The following is an 18,138-nucleotide window of genomic DNA, read 5'->3' on the forward strand; positions in this document are numbered from 1 at the left end:
CTGTCTTTCTTCTTTGAGGAACTGAGTAGAGTTTTAGCTAGAAAATCATTTTCAGGGGCACCTGGGTGGCGCAGTCAGTTAAGCACCCTGCTCTTGGTTTTGGCTCAGGTCATGATCTTGGGGTCGTGGGATGGAGCCCTGCATCGGGCTCTGCACTCAGTGCAGAGTCTGCTTGAGATTTTCTCTCCTTCTTCCTGCCCCTCCCACTTGTGCTGTCTCTCTCTCTCTCCAATAAATCAATAAATCTTTAAAAAAAGAAAAAGAAAATCATTTTCACCCAGAATTTTGTTGTTGCTCCATTGCCTCTAGTTTCCAGTGTTACTAATGATGAGAGATCTGATACCATCCTGACTCCTGACACTCTCCACATGACTTATTTGTTTCCCTCTTGAACCTTTCTGTACTCACTCCTCAATCTTTGCATTGATGATGTGCGCTTCTTTTCACATTTTGATATTTATTAACAAAAATGGTCCAGAAAAGGATTGAGTAAAAATTACAGCGATAAGGTTTAAAATAAGAGTTGTATTTAGTTCTGTTGTCTCTAGGGGAGTGTAACCAGTCTAGAAAGCTGTTTAATCTCCTAAAACAGGACTCAGATCACACCACTCAAGTGTTAGATATCAAAAGAAATTTTCCCTTTTCTCTTTTGTCAAAGCAAAATATAGTGGAGGTTTTTACTCACAAGCCTGCTTTCCAGGGGATGAACTGGGGAGCAGTGGAAGGAGTAGACAGAGAGGTTAAAAAAGAAACAGGCAAAATCTTGAAAGAAAGAATGAAAGCTAGTGAAGAAAAAGGGTTCCTGAGTGCCCAAGAATCATTCACTGAAGTCATCCTCTAGTCCTTCCATATCCATTTCCAGAGAGGAATTTAGACAGGCCAGAGCAGATGACGCATCCTTGGCTTTCTGGACACTTGGTTTGGGTTGAGGAGTTTCTGGCTGGATGGATTCCTTCCTGATGTCTTTATTACTGCTTAGAATCCGTTGGCTCTCAAAAAAGAATTGATTAGGATGGCTCAAAGAAAAGCCACAATCATCCACATTATGTATCATCTCGAAGTACTTCTGACAGGCCACTTGGTAATGTGTCCTTTTTACTAAATCCAAGATCTGCTGTATCCCTCCAGGAGAGATCTTGTAGGACTGCAACTTCTGCTTCAGCAGCTCTGGATCGCTGTGACGGAATGGGCACCCATGATAATCCCCATGGCTTGGTGGATTGGTTAGAATAATCTTCATGCAACTGAAAGGCGTATAGTCTGTCCTCTTGCCTTCCTTTCCAAAGCTATGACAGATATTGTAAGAGTAGCCTTTGTCAAACTTGTCTGGATCCATCTTTCCTCTGATAAATTCTTGCTTCCAGAACTGCAATGCCTGCTCCAATGTTAAACCAATGCCCTTCAGGAAGAGGCTATACTGCATCCGTCCTCCATGACAAAGATGGTGATTCTCCCGCAAGGCTTTATGTAATGGACACACGCAAGGTGGGAAGGATTTGGTAGAAAGCGAATTAATCTGGTCTAAAGAAATCTTCCCAGCATTCTTCTGTGTGCTGTAATCTTGACCAGTGTAAGAATGACTGAGGTGGTTAAGTAGAGGCTGAAGTCTCTCGTCGGACTGCACAGCAGGCAAGGACCTGGCTGTTAATGCTAAAGCCTTGGACAGTTTCACTCTGAATTCATTCAGGACAATTGCCACAATGTCTTTAAGTGGTACATAAGCGAAGCCACCTTCCAAATAGACTTTCCTTCCTCGGAACAAATCCAGAGCATCAGCAAAAGGGATCTTATAAACTGACTCCAACTCCAATTCCATCTTAGACCCACTCAAACTCGGTGAGGAAGCAAGAATCTCTGATTCTCGGACACTCTTCTCTTCATCACTTATAGCCTCAAAGTGCAAATGGCTATCCTTTAAGAAATTTTGAATTTTGTCCTTGGGTAAAATACTGAATCTGAATCAAAGGAGATCCATTTCTTGTTGAATGAACCAGCGTCTAAGATCCTCAGACTGGCAATAAGCAAGGAGTAAAATAAAGTGAGAAATATGATCTTTTCCTCGTCGTTCATACTCATTCTCTAAGTTTTCTCTGAAGGAAAACTTGAGCTTTCTTATCTCATTCTCCAACTTACTCTGGTATAGCTCAGTTCCTTTCACATAGCTCACACCAAGATTTTCAACTGCTTTTAGCAATTTAACTCTATCGATAGCCAAGCTTTCAAACTCGATCAAAGATATGCTTTCAGAAGGTGGCTCCAAGTAAAACTGAAGGCTATGAGGGTAGCAAACATTCCTTTGGTCACCTGTCAACCTCAGTTTTTTCCGCTTGCCTCCAGAAAACTGCATCTCGTTACTGCAACCACACAAAACACGAAAAACCCAAACCAACAGGCGCTGCTCTCAGATAGCGGGAGAGTTCATATTGATGATGTGCTTTTATATGGGTCCGATCTTAGCCTTGGGGTGGGGACTTGTATTAGTATCCCAGGGCTGCCGTGATGAAATACTGCAAGTTGGTGGCTTAAAGCAACAGAAGTTTCACCTCTCCGCAGTTCTGGACGTTAGAAGTTTGAAATGAATGTGTCAACAAGCTTGGTCCCTTCTGGAGGCTCTGAGGGAGAATTTGTTCCATGCCTCTCTTCTAGCTTCTAGTGACTTCTAGAAATCCTTGCTGTTCCTTGGCTTATAACTTAATCACCCCAATTTATGTCTGTGGTCACATGGCCTTCTTCTCTGTGTGTCTCCTCTATGTCTCCGTGTGGCCTTCTTATCAGAACACCAGTCACTGGATTTAGGGCCCACTGTAAACCAGTATGACTGTATCTTAGCTTAACTAATTACATCTTTTTTTAAGATTTATTTATTTATTGGGGGAGGGGGGACAAAGGGAGAGGAAGAGAGGATCTCAAGCAGACTCGCGCTGAGCCTGGAGCCCGATGCGGGGCTCGATCTCACAACACTGAGATCACAACCTGAGACAAAATCAAGAGTGGATGCTCAACCGAGTGTGCCAGCCAGGCACTCCTTAATTAATTACATCTTTAATGACTGTATTTCCACATGAGGGCATATCCTAGGGTTCCAGATGAACATAAATTTGGGGGGTATGTTATTCAACCCAAACGGGGATTCATGGGTCCCTTTCATTCTAGAACTCGGCTCCTTCACTTCCCGGTGCTTTTTTTAATTAATTGACGCTTTCTTTGCCTCTCTTTTCTCTAGTTTTGCTCTCTGAAATTTTTGTGATTTGTATCCTGGGCATCCTGCAATCATCCTCAACTGTTCTCATCTTTTCTCTGCTGGCCCTTTCCTTTCTTTTTGGTTATACCCTCCTATGAAATTTCAGTTACAGCTTCTGTTTCCATTTCATTTCATCACTGAATCTCCAAACATCCTTTCTCTTCCTGAGATTCTCCTTTTTTTAATAGCCTCTTGTTCTCATGCCATGGATACAGTATCTTCCAAAATCTCTTAGGATATTAACTAGTGGCTATTGTTGCTTCTACTAATGTTATGGTTTTTCAACTTTCCTTGGTTCTTGCTTTGTCTCTTTTTCTTCCAGAAAGATGAAAACATCTCTTCGGCAAGTTGAAGACTTTCTGCAAAGATGAAGCGATTCTCTGTTGTCCTTCCTAAAAAGTGAGATACTACAAAAGCAGACTGGAGTCTCTATATGTAGGGACGGAGTTGGTTTGGGCGGACCTGCCCTGCAGGGTGATGACACAATAAACCACTTCTCATGTTCAATCTCTGCAGAAAATAAGAGCCCAGGCTCTCATCAGGAGTAAGTAGCCAGCAGAGCAGGATGGAACAGGGAATCTGACCTCTCATAACACCATATAATTTTTTTTTCAACCTACCTCTCCTTTTATTCACCCCTGTCCTTTGTAATAGCTTGTTGGATCAATAGAGTAGAAAAGTATACTATTTTTTAGGGCTTAGTGTGGATCCAGCACGTTAGCCAACTTAACTTCCATTTCTACCATTTGAGGCCACCACCAACTAAATGTTCCCCTCAAATATTGCTTTTGGAATGATGATGAGAATGACTCAAGGGGCACCTGGGGGGTTCAGTCGGTTAAGCGTCTGCCTTCGGCTCAGGTCATGATCCCAGGGTCCTGGGATCGAGTCCCACATCAGGCTCCCTGCTCAGCGGGGAGTCTGCTTCTCCCTCTCACTCTGCTTGCCACTCTCCCTGCTTGTACTCTCTGTCAAATAAATAAATAAAATCTTAAAAAAAAAAAGAATGACTAAAAACGTCCTTATATGATGTGAGAAGGAAGAGACAGCATTTGCCAATAGTCTGCCAAAGCTGCTGTGGAGAATTCTAGAACAGGAATGGGGTGAAGATGCAGTAATAATTGGAGTTGAGAAACCCCTAAATGGCCAGGGATGGAATCCTGGCTGCGATATAATACTGGTATTGGACTAGAGGTAGCAGGTAGAGCAGGGCAGCGGGGGTGATGTGTGGGAAGGGGAGAGGCCACCACACTCAGGACTCTAGTGGTTAAAACAGAGATTTGAGTTTGAGTCCCAGCTCCTGTGTCTTCCCATCAATTATGGCTCCATTTCTGTCTCACATGGTTGCCCTGAATCTCTCTCTTGTGTGTGATTTTCTGGAGAATGTCATGTCACATTAGATACAACCCCAGTGCCTTCACATCGCAAAGTGCCTCAGACCAAAGATATATGAGCTCCTCTCCAGATGGTTTAGAAAAGAGTGAGGGAGCAGTGGTGGGGAAGTGGGTTCTCACAGCACCTTCAGAGATTGATTAGATTGGACTTGGGCCATCACAGCTTTGGGGGGGAGGGTTGGTTGTTTGTTTTAAACCCTCTGCCACTGCCACTGGCCTTTAGTTTGTCTGTAACTAGTTTGCTGGCTAGCTTTCTCTCCTCCAGAGCCCTCTCTGCCTCTTTCCATGGTGGCTCCTGAAAGCTCTCAGATTCATCCTGTGTCTTGAGCAGAATTTAGTTCTCTTTGTTCCAGTTTGCTACCTAAAGAAGACCACCATTTTATTGATAAATGGCCTGTTGCTGTGTTTTAATAAGCAAACGGTCAGCCAATCTGGGGCACCTGGGTGTCTCAGTCAGTTGAGTATCTGACTCTTGATTTCTGCTCAGGTCATGATCTCAGGGTCATGGGACCGAGCCCCTTATTGGGCTCCATGCTGGGCATGAAGCCTGCTTAGGATTCTCTCCCTCCCTCTCACTCTGCCCCTCCCCAACCTCTCACTCTAAAAAAAAAAAAAAAAAAAAAAAAAAGTTAACCAGTCTACAAAGAAATGTTACCACCCCTTAAAGAGACAAATATTACTACACATGTTTGATTAGTAAAAGAAGTTTTATTTTTCTCATACCTCTATACAGTCATATAGTGTGGTTTATGGAGATGTGTGTGTGTGTGCATACATATACACATATTTCACATGTATATGCACATGTGTGTATGTTGTAAATATAAATATGACACACACAAACTATATGCATGTGCATATAGAGAGTTAGAGAAGTTTGGAATAGTATTTACCAAAACTCCTAATGAAGGAGAATAGAAGTTCTCTCTGAAAAGTGTCATTAAAGAAGTGCTTTGGTTTTCCACATTTTTTATAGGGATGTATTACTCAAATAATGAAAAAATAAAAGCAAAAATATCTCCATTTAGAAAAAAAGTAAAATAAGTATGTATCAGATGAGTAATAAACATAAAAACTCTAAATGGGGTCACAGAGAATTTTTTAAAAAGAACAAAAAGACATTTATAATAGAAAGTCATAGTCTTAAAAAACTTACTAAACAGAGGATAACACATCTAATGTAACATTCCAATAGTAACAAAACAGAGTCCCTAAGTGCATTTCATGAAGAATGAAAAAATACAGCTAAAGGTTAATGAAAGCCAAGGTGCAGGAAGTCAGTTGTAAGACCTGCAAAATCGATATAATCTGGAATTGTATTCATCTTAAGGAAGTGGGTGCTGCATACTTTCCCTCCTCATTTACTTCTTCATGATATCTCTGGTTTCTCCACGGGATTACTCCAGCTCAGATCATTTTCTTTATGGAAACATGTTAAATAAGTTAAGGACATTAGGCAATTTGGTCGATTTTATGGAGACACGGTGATTACGTATGCAATCCCACATCTGGTATAGACAAAAGTCCAAATTTCACTGTGGTAGTTGCCATATGCTCACCTCATTTCCCTTTGGCACTCTCAAATTGATGATACCATTAGAAAAAAATACAAACCCTAAGAAGTTAGAAATAATCTCAAATTTTTTAAAAAGAGAAAAAAAGAATAGGGCATAAGTCAAAGGAGAGAAAAATTCCTGAATGTCTTGGTTTTTTTTTTTTTCTGATTATAAAAGTAAAAAGTAATTAAAGATGATTCTTTTAAAAGGTGATGAGGTCACAATGACAGCCTAGGTTATCTGGACTAGTTCTCCCACTGAAAACGGCTGAAATGGCAGCATTAAACATTTTTAATTATTTTAACTGCATCAAGGAGCTAACAGAATAGAAAGGAAACACCAAATAAGCACTAAAAGAAGAAAGGTAAATGGAAGAGTTCAGAGTTGCATTTGCTCTGAAGCCATTTGCCAGTCTGTGTTTTTGATGGCCTTGTGGGATGAGTGAAACAAGAGCTAAAGCATGGGGCCCATTCCAAGTTGTGTGGCTGGTGAACCACCTCGCATATGCATTAAGCTGAGATCTCAAAGAGCCAGGCTTCAGGGAAGAAAAACCAAGCAGCAGTCTATCCACCCACCTCCTTCCACCCCAGCAGTTTTCAGGGAGAGGTATGCTGGCACTGAGCAGAGCAAGAGAAAAGAAAGGAAGGAGAAAACAGAAATAATTGTCCATGAGAGCATGTGAATCATGTCTAGGCTTTCTCAAGGATTTATAGCCCCGATTTTATAGCACCGTACATCCAAAAATATATAAATAATGATTTTTAACTTAAAATAGTTTTTCAGGGGCACCTGGGTGGCTCCATCTGTTAAGCATCTGACTCTTGATTTCGGCTCAGGTCATGTTCTCCTGGTTGTGAGATCCAGCTCTGCATCAGGCTCCACCCTCCGTGCGGAGTCTGTTTGAAATTCTCTCTCCTTCTCCCTCTGCCCCTCCCCCTGCTCACGCGCTCTCTCTCTCTAAAATAAATAAATAAATAAATAAATAAATAAATAAATAAATAAATATCTTTTTTTTTAAAGATTTATTTGTTTATTTGACAGAGAGAGACACAGCAAGAGAGGAAACACAAGCAGGGGGAGTGGGAGAGGGAGAAGCAGGCTTCCTGCGTAGCAGGGAGCCCGATGAGGGGCTCGATCCCAGGACCCTGGGATCATGACCTGAGCCGAAGGCAGACGCTTAATGACTGAGCCACCCAGGCGCCCAATAAATAAAATCTTTAAAAAGATAGTTTTTCAGTCATCAGGAATAGCCCTCCCACCGTGCGCGTGCGCACACACACACACAAAAGAGTTGTTTAAGGATAATAAGCACATAGGATATATCATGAGTGAAAATCAACAGAAATAATAGACACCTACGTATTTCAGATACTGCAATATCAGACACAAACTATAAAAAAACTGTTCTTTGTCTAGTGAAATAAGAGATAAATTTGAAAATAAACGAAGAGAACAGGAAATTATAAAAAGTGTTATAATAGATTGGAAAAAGGACCAAACTGAACTTGCATAAATAAAAAATACAATAACCAAAATTTAAAATGTAACATACAGAGTGGGCAGTGGATCACATAAAAAGAGAGTGTGAACTGGAAGAGAGAGTAGGAGACATTCGTCCAGAAAGCAGCACACAGAACAAATAACAGACCAGAAAGAGAGGCTTAGTGGGGAGGCCTGGCTCAGAATAGGTGTTCAACAAATATTTGTTGGATATCCTTAAAACTGAAGGCACACTGATTTTACTGGTAAGATTATTGTTTGGCTTCAGCTGTGAGCTGGCTCTTCTAGATTGGGACTTGAAGAAGATCCTGTAAAAAGAGTCTCAATTTTGATAGCTAGAACTGGAAAATTTGATACCCTCAACCGACATTGATAGAGAGCTAATTGCAAAACATTGTGCTAAGCATCAATTTAAAAATATGTATGTTATCACAAATAAACAACATGTTCTTTCTTTTTTAAAAAAAAAAAAACTTTTTATTTTATTTAAGGATTTATTTGAGAGAGAGAGAGAATGAGAGCAGGGGTTGAAGGCAGAGGTGGGGACGGGGGTAGCAGTAGAGAGGGAGAGAAAAATCTCCAGCGGACTCCCCACTGAGTGAGGAGCTAGACACAGGGCTCGATTTATCTATTTAAGAGAGAGTATGTGCGTGTGGTGTGGGGAGGGGTAGAAGCAGAGGGAGAAAGAGAAGCCTCAATCAGACTCCCTGCTGAACACAGAGCCCATCCCAGGACGCTGAGAGCATGACCTGAGCCGAAATCAAGAGTCAGATGCTTAACTGACTGAGCCACCCAGGCGCCCCCTATACGTTCTTTCTTGTAAGAACAAGAGCTTCCTAAGGATTTTGTTGGGGCAAGATGGACCTGAGTTCTAATCTGATTCTTCTACGGCTCACTGTGCAATTTCAGACACCTTACACATGGTATCTCTGAGGCTCATTTTCTCTATTTGCAAAATGGAGACAACACATCAAAAAAGGTAATGTGCAGAAAGCAGCGGTGGTGTGCCAGGCACTATGTCACTAAATGTGACTATGCTGTCTCATCAGCTGAAGTCATTTTTGATGCACTGGGCTTGGAGAAACTTATATCAAATATTTACCATACTTGATTGTGAATCCACATACTCTCCAAAGCCAATGAAGTACTGACATCTACCTTTGGTTTTGACATGGTTACCTAACAATCTGTAGACAATATAGCTAGTGTCCTGCCCTATATCCATCTCCTCTTCTTCATTACAGAACCCAAAATTTATTTGTGGCAGTAATATGCTAAGCTAATGCTTTATCTCCCAGAATCTCGGAAGCCAGAGGCGTCCCTATGGCATAAATCTGGCCAGTGAGGTATTAGCTGCACTGTCACATGAAGTTCCCCACAATCCCTTTTGGCCTTTTGCCCCTCCCTCTCCTTCCACCCTGGAATGCAGATTCAACTCCTGAGCATGCAACAGCCTCCTTGTGAGCATGAAAACAAAGCCACACAAAAAGGCATAAAAAGGAGCATAGAGCGAGCCTGGGTCTTGGTTCACTGGGCTGCCATGTTAACCTAGTACTACCTATTCTTAGAACAGATCTCCTGTGAGACAGACAGACCTCTCGCTAATTTAAGTTTTATAGATTTTTTCATTACAAGCTGTATTAGTCAGGGTTCTCCAGAGAAAAAGAACCAACAGGACATACAGAGAGAGAGAGAGATGTATTCCAATGAATTGGCTTGCATGATTATGGAGGCTGAGAAACTGAGAGGGAAAGTCCAACCCAACTCAGCAGAGCTGATGGTCTACACTCCAGTCCAAAAGCTGGCAGTCTTGAGGCCCAAGAAGAGCCAGCATTTTAATTTAGCTTTGAAGCAGGAAAAGACCCGTCCCAGCTCAACCAGTCAGACAGGAAGAACTCCCCCTTAATCATGGGAAGGTCAACCTTTTTGTTCTGTACAGATCTTTAACTGATTGGATGAGGGTCACCCACATCAGGGAGGGCCATCTGCTACTGATTCAAAAATCATTCTTCCCAAAACACACTCAAAGACACACTCACAATAATGTCTGACCAAGTATCTGGGCACCCTGTGGCCCAGGGCACTTGACTCATAAAATTAACCATCACACAAGCAGTCAGAGACAATCCTAATACCTTGGTCTGGACCACCCATGGGCACCTAGAAATAACATCCAAGGTTTCATTTAGGATTAAGCTTTTTTATGAGGTGTCCCTACATCTTATCATTTCACATTGAGAATAGTGAATAGTGAAGAAAATTGGCTACTGTGGCTTACAATGTTGGCTAACCCTCAAAGGACAGCTATAGCAAAGCTCTTGGAATCGCTAAGAGAAAACACTGCCAGTCCCTTCCCAAGGAACCTTTGATAATTGCTCCCCAAAGAGCTTTGAAATCTCCAGTGTTTGACCCAGAAAATGAGACGTGAGCCACAGATCCCAACACTGGCCCCATGAGAGGGAGCCAAACCATGTCCCTCATCAGCACTATAAAAGCTTTTGTGATGTGAAATTATGTTCTTTTTGATCATTTTTTCTGATAACTTTTGATTTTGTGTATAATGAGCATGTAAAGCACAAGCTTACTTGTATATTACAAATGGTTTAAAAAAAAAATGGTTTTTCATGTGCCCAAAAGAAAGGTCCTAGTTTACATATGACACTTGCTCACTCACCTATTTACCTGTTGGATAAATTATTGAGTGCCTTCTAAGCATTAGGCTTTGGGGACACAGAGCCAGGCACTTTGTGAAGACGTTTAAAGAGCCAACTCTGTCCTCTAAAGGTTAATAGTCCAATATTAACACTGATATACATGCAAATACCTCATGGCACAGGATAAAATAATTAATCCAGGACACTCTCTGATGGCCAAGTACTTATGTCACAGACAAATTAGCTTAGCATTGAAGTTAATATTTGCAAATAAGAGTAATTGGAAATGTAATGAAATGAATTCTACATAAACTTCTAAGCCTGGTATAGCTAAGGGATCCTGGGAAAGTTGCAGAGCCTCTGTGAGGCTTTCTCCTCAAGAAAAACAAAGATAATGTCTAACATTGAAAATTCTTTAATGAGGGCGCGTGGGTGGCTCAGTCTTTAAGCGTCTGCCTTCGGCTCAGGTCATGATCTCAGGGTCCTGGGATCGAGCCCCGCATCGGGCTCCCTGCTCAGCGGGAAGCCTGCTTCTCCCTCTCCCACTTCCCCTGCTTGTGTTCCCTCTCTCGCTGTGTCTCTCTCTGTCAAATAAATAAAATCTTTAAAAAAAAAAAAGAAAAAGAAAATTCTTTAATGATTAAATAACAGCTTTTAAAATACATAGCACAGTGCCCAGCACGGAGTAAGTAGAAAATGCTGTTCACAGCTGCTTCTACAATTATGACAATTGCCTGAACAATATTAATCTCAATAGAAAAGTCAAGGGTATGCATACTGCATGTATATTTGAATTTCAGAGACTTGTCTTTCTCCTAACAAAGTCAAGGTCCCTAAATTGTCCCTAATGACTCAGTTCTCATCAAGGCAAAATGTTATATTTAAGCAAATAGTATGGGGGTTCAAAGTATAGAAAAAAAATGTAAGCGATTCTTCGAATGCTTTTGCCAGTCACTAAATTAGTTATATCCATTTTCTGTTTCCAACCTCTAGTCTTGTAAAATACCTTATTCCCTTCACCTTTTCTTTAAAATAAGCAATTCTAAAGAAAAAGTTACTAAGAAAATCATAAGGAAGAGAAAATACATTTACAGTACTGTATGGTATTTATAAAAAAAAAATCCACGTGTAAGTGGACCTACAGTTCATACCCTTGTTCAAGAGTCCATGGTATTTGCATGTAATTCTTCAAATATGAATACATGCAACACCCCACTCCCTAATCTTTCTGTACCAAAAGCTAACAGTGATCTTTTGAAATAGGATTGTCATTTCTCTATTTAGAATTCTTCAAAAAAATAATAAAATTCTTCAGCACAACCGAAAATGCCCTTAAAATAAAGTCTTAATGCTCAAAAGTAAATAAAATAAAATAAAATAAAATAAAATAAAACAAAACAATCCCAGTCAGTATAGTTGATGGTATTGTAACAGCACTGTATGGTGATAGATGGTAGCCACACTTGTGGGGAACATAGTATAACATATAGACTTCTCTAATCACTACATAGCACTGTGTATCAACTATACTACAATTTTAAAAACCATACAAAATACTTCTATAGTGCTAAGCATTATTTTCTAGGTCCTTCTTTTAACGCATTCATATTTCTGTTTAACACACCACTGCTTTTGTTCATTTGTCCACTCACTCAAAAATACATGGTTTGAGCACCTACTAAGAGCCAGGCAGTGGTCTAAATTAAACACATGTAATAATATCACCAAGACAAATAGGTTCCTAAGCCCAGGGGCTTTGGTCAAGGCTGTTACTCCACCCATGGTCCACAATGTCTTCCATTCCCTCTCATGTCATGCACTTTCCTAGCCAATGCTCAAGTTTCATTCCTTAAAGATGGCCGATAAGGTGAGTATCCACTAAACTCCAAACTTTATTTGTAGATTACAATTCATCAAGATTTTCTGATTTCCGCTTCCATTCTTTAATCCATAGTCTCTCGAGTTAGTGGGTCCCAGGACAGATAGAAGTAGTGATACTTAATTTTGGTGGCGGGAAAGCTGTTCATGTCAAAGTGTGATTGAACAATAAGTCATTCCTCTGATACAAATGAGGTCCTAAAGCAGTGTACTGATGACACATGAAAAGGAGGCTTCCCGGGAAATTCTTTAGAATTTTCATCAACTCAGCAGGTAGGAGAGCTTGAATATCTGCTCAAAGCATATGTTTATCAGGGACATATGCGCTAAGATGTGAGCTATCATTTTTCCAAGCAAGATTTTAAACTCCAAGTACTTTCATGTTACAAGACATTAAAGGCTCCAAGCATTCACTGCATGAATTACAGCTGTCTGCTGCATGGGGAACCGGTGGGTAATTCTCTGTACATCAAAGATGTTGCCACCAAGTTTTCCATCTCTTTCTGGACGTTAATGCCAGCCTTGGCTGATCCCCCATGAAAGACTAGTATAATGTCTTTTTAAATGACCTTTTGTAACACTCATAGACCAGGTATTCAGAAAAACCTCAGCAAATTTCTGAGAAGAGTTGAAAGCATGTTTTGTTTTAGACATTCATCCTCTCGTTCAGAGAGAGAGGAGATAAACACATTTCCAAAACCTCAGCAAAACTTGCTCAGAAGTTCACAAAACTCTTGGAAAGCTGAAAATTGATTTCTCCCAGGCCGAGAGCAGCATCCCAGACAACTGTTTAACAAATAGTGGCACAAAGTCTATACTGATATCCTTTCTGGATCGTCTAATTTATCCCCAAGAAGTAACTCACCCAGCGGGGACTTGCCTCTTTGTTTCATCATCCACCAGCCCCTTCACAGCCCAGGCATGATGATAAAGCACATTACTGGTGCCCCAGTGCTGGTCAGCAGGTAGGGGTGCCCCCCACCCCAGTGCCTGTAGGCTTGGAGATTCTCTGCCTCTCACTCTACCTGTCTCATGCTCGTCTCTCCATCTCTGCAACAATCGGCCTGATTGACTCTGTCTCTGTGTCTGTCTCTCATTCTTCCTTCCTCCAATTTAATCCCCTTATCACTATGTGTCTCTGTCTCTACCGCTTCCTGTTTGCACATCTCTCACTCTCCTGATGTTCCTCTCTACATATATCTTTCTGTCTCTCTATCTTTCTCTGTCCCTCTCTCTTTCTCCATCTGTCTTGTTCTCTCTCATCCGTGTGCAAGCATACATCAACAGCCAATGGCATTATCGTCCTACCCTTATTATTAACCCCAATAGAGTGTTACATGTCTCCCAGACTATTACAATGAAAAACAAGTTTCTATGCAGAGAAATGTCGTACATTAAAAAACAAAATTCTAATATAAGCCAAAGGGCAGTACTTTGTTATCCTTTGCATCCTGGGTTTGACATGAGGACCCAAAGATGTAATGAAGCCTCCTTCTTGTCATTTAATAATCCAAAATATCCCTAGAGAGACCCTCAAATCCATAGAACATCTATCACTGGGTGTAGATTAAATAAGTTATGTAATTTATGATTGAATTTACTATTTTTTTTCAAATATATGTAATACTCAAATATATGTCATGAACCCCTGAAACCGTAGGTAATTTTCTACCTATAAGCATTTTTCAGGAGAAAAGTCCATTGCTTTCAACAAGATTTCCAAAAGAGTCCGCATCACAAAAGAAGAAAAAATTTAATCACCAACGTGGTTGTTTGTCATTTTCAAAAAATTACAGATATTTAGTAAAGATTTTACTTTGGTCAATACACACCTTATTAACCAAGAGATGCTAATAGACACACACCCACCACCTTAGGGAAGTTCACAAAACATTTTGGCAATTAAAACCCTGCAAATAACTGTTTTTAGAGGCTCATAAATTCCGCCTACAGGGAACTTTTTCACTTGGTACTGCTGTGATTTTTCAATCTTTTCTATAATAATGAAGAACTATTTATGACAGAGTCCAAATGAGCTCCATCTCCATAAATTTTTACCTTCCTGAATATTTCCACAAGACTCTTTTCTAACATAGCTCCTTAAACAGACACTCACAGGAGCGGTTAAAGACATGATGCATTTATTAAGTAGTACATTCTATTCTTTACAATTAGTCCCACAGAGGACAGAGGAGTTGTATTAGATAAAAGGTTGAAAAGGTAATCTACTGTTTTGCTTCTCAATGCAGGATCAGTTTGTGTGTTTGGTTTCAACTCCCAAAATAATGAAACTATAGAAAATGGTCAAGGTTAATTCAATGTAGATACTTCACTTTACATGCAATTGTCATTTCATTTCTAAAACACTTCTAAAAAGAAAGGCTTACTTGGGAAAAGAGTATCTGAGCAGAGAATTGAAACAAAAAATGGGATGCTTAGCAAGGATGCTGGCTTCAGAAAGCAATAGGAGACCACGGAAGGAAATATGCTTTAGTAAGTTTTGCAATGCCAAAAGGGCAAATCTCTCACACTGGCCTTCAAGGCTTCCTAGAATATAGCACTAAACTTCAGATCCATCCTTATCTCCAATATTCTTCAACAGCCAGTTTAATCTCTTTGTCTCTCTTGAACCCATGAGAGTTTTAATAACTCTCCATGTCTTCGCTACTGTGACAAATAGACTACAAGATGGTCCTCATGATCCCGATATGCTTAGTTTTCACATCTTTGTATCATTCTATCCCTTTGAGTGTGTGCTTCCAACCAATAGAAAATGACAAAGGGATGAGATGTTACTCTCGTGATTTGTTATGTAAGACTCCATATTGCTAGCAGATTCATTCTGGAATACTTCTTTCTCTGTCTCTCTCTCTCTCTCTTTCTTTCTCTGTGTGTGTCCACTATTGACTTAAAAGAAGCAAGCTGCCATGAATCCTACAGACCCAAGGAAGTGAATTCTGCCAACCTCTTAATAAAACCTGGAAGTGGATTGTTTCCCAGTTGATCCTCTGATGAGAACCCTGCTCTGATCAAACCCTGACTGCAGCCTTACAAGAGTTCCTGAGCAGAGAACCAGCCAAGCTATGCTCAAATTCCTGACCCACAGAAACTGTGAGATAGTAAATGTGTGTTGTTTTAAGCCGCTGAGTGTTTTACACAGCAGAGAAAACTAGTGCAGGTAGTACTGTACTCTCTTTCTGTAATGTTCTCCCTCCTTCTTTGAATCCTGTCCCTTTGTCAAGAATCAGATCTAAAATGTATCCTTCTTCATTCCCTACCTAAAAGCTGATGGTTTATCCCAGGAAGTCCTGAGACTTCCCTACCCATCCTGTTAAGGTTGATTTTTAGCCTCTTCCTAATACCCCTTTCCCACATGGATGACTCTGGCCTCACTGTCTCGAAGGGACTTCTCTGTATGTTTCCACGTAGATCTCCATGACTTCACATGAGCATCTATATAACCCACTCCCTCTGCCTCATAAGGTCTTTATGGCTTTTGTGGTCCCACTTCCCTGGGCCCATTTACTCCTCCTACCACTCAACTCCCTTCCTCTCTCCACAAGAAAGGCAATTTCTAGCATCTCTCTGAACTTTAAGGAGACCCCAGCTTTAGACTTGTGGCTTGGTTTCTTCTCAGCTCTGAACCCAAGTTGATTTCCCCAGCTAACCAAACACTCTCTCATAAGCTCAGGAGGAAGTAGTGCAGGCTTGAGTATGGCTCTTCCCATCAGCGGGTACAGCTCTGTAATCAACTCAACAAGGCCCTCACCACTGGTACAATGGAGCAAACAGCACTCAGACCCGCCTCTCATCCGGCACCTGGCCACCTTTTCAAACACTCAGTACTCAAATGCAGGAAAAGATGAACCATGTTTGAGTCCACATCTAGGTCACAATAGATCTACCTCACTTTACTCCACCTGCACCCACTAAACATCAGGTGAGTGTACAGTTGGCCTCCAATGGCCACAAGATATTATCCAGTGCATATTAAGATGGATGGGACTATAAACTGGGACAGCCTTTTTTCAGGGCACTTTTGAGTATCTATCAAAATGTAAGAGTTTATATACTTTGACCAAGCAATTCCACTCTAATTAATGCCATAGAAAAATACCTTCACAGGTGCAAATATATATATATATATATATATATATAGCCATTCAATGGAGCATGGCATTTAGAGTAAAAATTTGGAAAAATGTCAAAGATGGATGAAATACAGCATGATTTTTCCATGGGGTTAAAAGGAGTCCTGAGACTTCCCTACCCATCCTGTTAAGTATAACCAAGAATCCTGGACACTAGATATAAAACAAACATAAGAAAACGCTCAAAGGAATGAAGAGGGCAGACCAGCTAGAAATTTACAATCAAAGGAATGACATGGTGGTCTTGCCCTGGGTTTGCCTTTTATCTTATATATCCCCAAATCGGAGCTGAAGAAGTCAACACCCAACTTGCACATGAATGTTTATAACATTCCTAATGGCCAAAAACTGGGAATAACCAAGATGCCCTTAGATGGGTGAAAAAGTTAAACTATGGTACATCCATACTGTGGAACATTACTCAGCAATGAAAAGGAGCTATCCATACACACAACTGAATGAACATCCAGAGACTTCCACTGAGGGGAAATAAGTCAATCCAGAAAGCTTACGTACTGTAATATCCCATTTATATTTTTGAAGTCATAAAATTACAGAAATAGAGAGCAGATAAGTAGTTGCAGGGTTTAAGGAGGAGGCAGGGGGCAGGAAGGAAGTAGGTATGGCTATAAAAGGATAATATGAGGAGTCCTTGCAGGAATGGAAATGCCTGTACCTTGACGGCATCCAGGACAACATTTCAGTTTTTATTACACTTCAATGTTACAAGATGTTACCATTGGATGACACCGAGGAAGGGTACACAAGATCTCTGCATGTGAATTTTCCTGTGGGTGAATCTATAATATCTTAAAATTAAAAGTTTCATTTTCAAAAAAGGAAACAGTGTCACTAAGCTCTCCAACATGTACTGTTCAAAAGTATAAGTTATAGAACATTACCTGCAATATGACCCCATTTTTTTTTATTAAAGATTGTATTTATTTATTTGACAGAGAGAGACACAGCAAGAGAGGGAACACAAGCAGGGGGAGTGGAGAGGGAGAAGCAGTCTTCCCGCTGAGCTGGGAGCCCGATGCGGGGCTCGATCTCAGAACCCTGGGATCATGACCTGACCGGAAGGCAGACACCCAACGACTGAGCCACCCAGGCACCCCATTATGACCCCATTTACACAAACAATATTAACTAACCTTTACAGAGATGGACCAGGTGACAGGCACTCTTCCAAGCCCTTCACCAACATTTACTCACTCACACCTCACTATAAGTTTATGAAGTAGGCACTGCTATCATATACACTCTACAGAGAAGGAAGCTGAGCCTTGGAGAAGTTAGATAGTCCACCCAAGGTCATTTAACATAGGATAAAGTCAAAACTGGAACTCAAGCCACCTGACTGCAGGGTTCATGTTCTATACCACTTACTGCATGCTGCTAGCTATCAGCCCGAAATGGATTTCCACATGTAAATAAATAGAAAAGGGCCTTAATAGATACACCACACCTGTGGTGTCCTTGTAAGCAAGATTTTATGGGGCAGGGCTGGGGGGAGGGGGTTGCTGATTCTGATTTGTAGCCTTTACCAAATTCCATGGTACAAATATGCCCCATTTAAAGCTACTAATGTGATGTCTCTGAAGACAAGGTTTTCTAGGAGCCAGCTTGAGCACATCACTGTTGTGTCCCTGTGTGTGATACAGCAAATCAAAATTATGATGCCCTGAGGAGAAGGGAAATGAAGGTTAACAAAATAAAAATAGTGATTTTTACTTTGTATTAATTGTTTACAATGAGAATATA

At 40.7% G+C, this 18,138-nt stretch overlaps 1 pseudogene; it reads right to left on the reverse strand.

The window, feature by feature from the left end:
* Positions 1-817: 817 nt before the first annotated feature.
* Positions 818-2,416, reverse strand: LOC113918304 (annotated as a pseudogene).
* Between the last annotated feature and the right edge of the window lie 15,722 nt (positions 2,417-18,138).

This window comes from Zalophus californianus, chromosome 1 (assembly GCF_009762305.2).
Source record: "Zalophus californianus isolate mZalCal1 chromosome 1, mZalCal1.pri.v2, whole genome shotgun sequence".
Lineage (NCBI taxonomy): Eukaryota > Metazoa > Chordata > Mammalia > Carnivora > Otariidae > Zalophus > Zalophus californianus.